Raw genomic sequence first — 5,207 nt, 5'->3', positions numbered from 1 at the left:
TGAGGACTTGATGCGGTGGCTTAAGTGGAGAGCAAATGTTTTGAGACTGATGAGGGCAATGAATGTACAAATGTGCTTTACACAACTGATTTATGTATGGATTGTGATAAGAGTCATATGAGCCCCTAATAAAATGATTTAAAAAAAAGTTTTAAAAAAATTCTACTCCAGTTGGTTAAATAAAATGGAGTTAATAAGAAGTCCAGAGAGGTAAATCATCCAGGGTTGATTCCATTGTTCAAGAATGTCATCTAGTTCCCAGGCTCCTTCTGTCTTCATCCTCAAACTTCCTTGGTTCATCGTTATGGTCCCGTAATAGCTGTTGTTCCTTGGGAATCATCTCTGCATTTCAGACAGAAAGAGAAGGGTTAAGACGGGCAGGGTAAAGCGCATGCCAGCCAAGATGTCCCCTTTAAGAAAACTTTTCCAGAAAACCCACAATGACTTTCATTTGAATCCTAGTGGTAGAGCCAGGTCCCATGTGACTTCCACTGTAATTTTAAAAAAGCAGCCCACTGCTATCTGGTTGATTCTGACTCACAGTGACCCCACAATGGGGTTTTTGAAACTGTAAATCCTTATAGGAGCAGATAACCTCATTTCCCGCCTGACGAGTAGCTGGTGGATTTGAACACCCAGCTTGCAGATAGCAGCCCAGTGCTTACCCAGTGGAGTCATGCAGAGGAAGAAGTTGGGGCTCCAGCAGCCATAAAAGAGGAAGGCATCGAAGAAAGGCTCTTTGGAATAAATAATCGTGAGCGCCTGCCCTACAGGTGCCTACACAAGCACAGTGGAACGATTGCAAGTATATGTGTAGTTTTCTGAGGAAGTGGTCCATAGCTTTCATCAGGTTCTTAGAAAGTCTTTAAAAACAAAACAAAACCCAAACCCTCAAGTCTCTATTTCTTGACTTGTTCTGGTCACACGACTGTTCAAAGCAGCAGCATTCATCACAGCCCCAAAGTGGAAATAATAGGTGTCCATGGACAGAAGAATGGATGAACAAAACATAGCATAAGCTATACAATGAAGTATTTTCACTCATAAAAATGTATTAAGCACTGACCCAGGCTATGGTATGGATGAACCCTGACAACAGAAAGCTATATCAAAGAAGCCAGACACAAATGGCCGTGTATTGCTTGTATGATTCCATTTATATGAATCATTCAAACAAATCCATGCAGGCAAAGTAGCTTCATGGATGTACAGCCGGGAGTGGGTAGGGGAATGAGAAATTATTGCTATTGGGTATTCCCAAAAATATTCCAGAACTAGAAAGTGATGATGTACATGCCCATATTTCCTGACTTGTGGGGCTCAGACCATGTTAATAAAGAGGATGCTTGCTCGTGGTGCCCCTCCCCCATCCTAGCCACCACGTGAAGCCCTGAAACCTGAGGGCATGGACTCTCTTTCCTTGGGGTCCCCTTTTTTAAAGGGTTCTATTACATTAGTTGTAAGTGTTGCTTCTACTATTTGAATACTTGTTTATAAGTAGTCCTATAAATTGATATTTAAAAACAAAACAAAACATGACTTCCAAGTCTAAGGCTTAATAAAGTCTGCTAAGAACCAACGTTCCTCCATGTTTGTCCCGGAGCCCACCCTATAAAGTTCTGTCCCAAGGCTGAGCCTGTAAACGTCCTGCACAAACAGGAAAAGAATGTGCCTTTGTCAGAAACCAGGGACCCAAGGACAGTGACGACCATGAAGGTACCAGTGAACCATGACAATGATGCCCGGAAATGACTCTCTGGGGCTCTCATGACACTGATTGATCAAGAAGACCTCAGCAGGTATTTTCCACCTCAGGGGGGCCAGGCCCATTCCTCATTTCTGTACAGTAGCTAAGAGCACTAGTCTCTGAGCTCGGGACTAAGGTATGCTACAGCCTCAGCCCAGGCTGCTGCACTCATTGTCCCGCCTCAGCCTGCCTGCACCCAGGTGAGAAAGAAAGTTTGCTATTTCAACCTACCTGGCCTCATATTGAATCTCTTCTCGAGACCTTACGCCAAGTACAATAGATATTTCTCCAAAATAAAGGCTCCTTTGGAATTTTCTTCCTGGTTCATTTGTATCAGAGGAGTGAAGAGAATCCACTTAGGAATTTAAAAGTGTAAAGATTAAAAAAAAAAGTGTACAGATATTAAAGAACATCAAACAGCTTAAAATTCGGGAAAAATAATTCCAGAAAGTCAACCTTTGCTAAAAGGCTCACTTCCCAAAGCAGATAAACCTGAATTTGATAGAAACCAGCCGGGAGGATGGGGCTTGTAAGTAGAGAACAAGCGGTTTATAAGAAACAAAGGACACTTTTTTAAACAATGAAAAAAAGTCAATCCTTAAATAAAATTGGTTTTGTCCCAACAGTGTAATGCCTACCGGGTTTTTTTTTATTTTTTTGCTTACCATAGTTTTATACCAAGCTTCCACACCGAAGCAACTAACACCTCTTAATATCTTAATCAAGTTGAAGTTTTCTTTTGAAGTTCAGATGTCCGGATTCACAGTTAGCACATGTCCCGATCTTAGTTACCTTAGATTGGCCTTCACTTTAGTTTAAGGAAATTTGGGGAAAGTAGCTGCTTTCAAACGTCAATCTCCTTGGTAAGAAATACAAGTTTTTTGAAGTTTGAAAATCCACCGATCCACACTTGGCTCTTGGAACTCCTGCTTTTTTAACCATCAGGGTAGATCAGCAATGGCAAGTTGATTTGGGACGATCTTAAAGCTATTTGTTAACACAAACAGCCTCCTTAAACAGAATGCCAAGATGTGAACTCTGGTCTGAAACACCTCCCAGTAGTATTTGTATAAAGTAGTAATATTTCTGGTCAGCACCCTTTCCAAGTCTCATACTCACAAGCTCCCTCATTAGCAGGTAGCCTCTGCTGTTTTCCAAACGTTTTCTGACTCCTCACATTCAAAGAGCGCTTTCTTATTTTCCTATACCAGGGCACGGCCATGCAAAAACGGCTGAGCAGTGTTAAGAGAATAGTTACTGCCTTGGCTCTGACTGATCCCCAAAGTCCGGCGTCCATCATCACTGGCTGCACCTTAGTATTAGCGAGGAGGTGACAAAAGTTCTCCAGGTCGCCCCCTGGCAGAGCCAGGCTGTTGGGATGCGCTGCTGTTTCTAACAACGCCCCACCTCGCATTACGCAGCATTCCAAACACACCTGCGGCTCAGAATCCTTACACGGTGCGCTAACAGTCACAGCATCTGTGGCTTCCAGGTGCTGCTCTTCCACGAGATTTTGTTATCGGGGGCAAATCAATTCCCCCGTGCATGTGACCCCAGAACCCGATTCCTTCCCTGCAAGCGTCCGTCCCTCACAACCTCATCCTTAAATATTGACTTATTACTACCGTCCACAGGGCCTAGCTGCTTCCGGAGGTACCTCATCTACAAGGTCATGGTCGTCAGCCCCCGGGCCAGGTCAAGCTGAAGACTTGTCGGCTTGGTCCCCCATCACAAGTCCCGGAGGTGGCGCCTGGGGGGGGAGAGGGGGGAGGCGAAGCGTCGGCGCTCCTGTGCCTTCAACTCCGCCTGTCACCTCCGAGTGTTTGCAAAACGCTTTTCGCTTGAGCAATCCTGTGGACCCCGGGGGCCAACTCCTGTTCCAGGCCTAAGGTTCTCGACATTTCCCCAAGCCCCATCTTCTCCTGGTTAGAGGCTGCGAGGTCCGAGCCCTCTCAGTAGACCTCAAAAAGTGCCTGGCACCCCTGGACCTGGGGCTTGTTGGTCCTCCAAAGCGCAGGGGTCCACTTCCGGAAACACAAGCCCACAAATACTAAGGGCTCCAGGGGGCGGGATGACGCAAAACCGTACCAAACCCTGGTACCGAGCTCTTTCAGCATTTCCGGGTTCACTCTAGGAATCGCGGAGGTTTCCACGTCTCTATGGTTAGTATTAGCACCTAAGGCAGTGGTTCTCAACTTTCCTAATGCCACGATCCTCATGTGGTGACCCCCAACCATAAAATTATTTTCGTTGCTACTTCATAACTAATGTTTCTACTGTTATGAATCGTCATGTAAAGATCTGATACGCAGGATGTATCTTTTGGGACAGTAACATACATTACATTTTATTCTTTGTCCCTATTAATTCTTTTTTTTTAAGTACTTTTATTGGGGGTTCTTACATCTCTTATCACCATCCATACGTTCCTCCAATGTGTCAAGCACATTTGCACATGTGTCGCCATCATCGTTTTCAAAGCATTCTCTTCCCCCTTGAGCCCCTGATAGCAGCTCCTCATTTCTTCCCCCCTCCCTCCCCAGCTTGCCCTCCCTCATGAACACTTGATAAGCTATAGATTGTTTTTTTCCCTATCTTAACATCGTCCTCCGTCACCCCTCACCCACTTTTCCATTATTTGACCCCTGAGAGGGGGTTCTAGATTGATCCTTGTCATCGGTTCCCCCTTTCTGCCCCCACCCTCCCCTAATCCTCCTGAGACCTCTACTCTCCTTGTTGGCCCTGAGGGGGTTATCTATTCTGGATTCCCTGTGTTGCAGGCTCTTATCTGTAACAGGATGTATTTTCATCGTTACAAATTGAACATAATTAAAGCATAGTCATTCCTCACAAAAACAATATGTAATTATATTTTGTGAAATATTTATATCTAATTGCAAATAAATGAAATTTGTCTTGAAGCATGGTGTAGCATGGGTTACAGTCTTAATATAACAACAGTAAACTGCACTGCTACATTTTGCGACAGGATGCGTAAAAAGCCAACATCAGTGCAAAGATTGAGACAGCTTCTTTCTCACCAGATCAGAAATTCTCTGGGCAGTCTTTGCAAGAACACAACGAAGATCATCTTCCACAACAAGTCTACTTCTGTATTTAGACTTGGTAACCAACAAGCTGGAAAACCCTGTTTCACAAAGATATGTTGTTGGGGGGGTGGGGGGAAGGATATGTTGTTGGAAATGGAAGAAGAAGGTACAACACAGTCTCAGAACACGATATGATTGCAAACACTTGATCCAGAATTTTGTAACTGCCATTGTAGAGAAATCAGTTCTCACTGCATTGCTGTTCAATGAACCCCTCTTGGGCTGTCTCATGAATATCTTCAACTTTGACTGTGAATGGGCTTCTGGCAAGTCAGGTAGTTTGGAAAGTACAATGAAATTTCGTCTTCAAGCATGTGCAAGTGTTTTTTCACAGAAATTGTCATTGTAAT

Source organism: Echinops telfairi, unplaced genomic scaffold (genome assembly GCF_000313985.2).
Source record: "Echinops telfairi isolate 266 unplaced genomic scaffold, ASM31398v2 ScPeMD7_140;HRSCAF=443, whole genome shotgun sequence".
In the NCBI taxonomy this organism is placed as follows: Eukaryota; Metazoa; Chordata; class Mammalia; order Afrosoricida; family Tenrecidae; genus Echinops; species Echinops telfairi.
Note: the sequence above shows the minus strand (reverse complement) of the source record.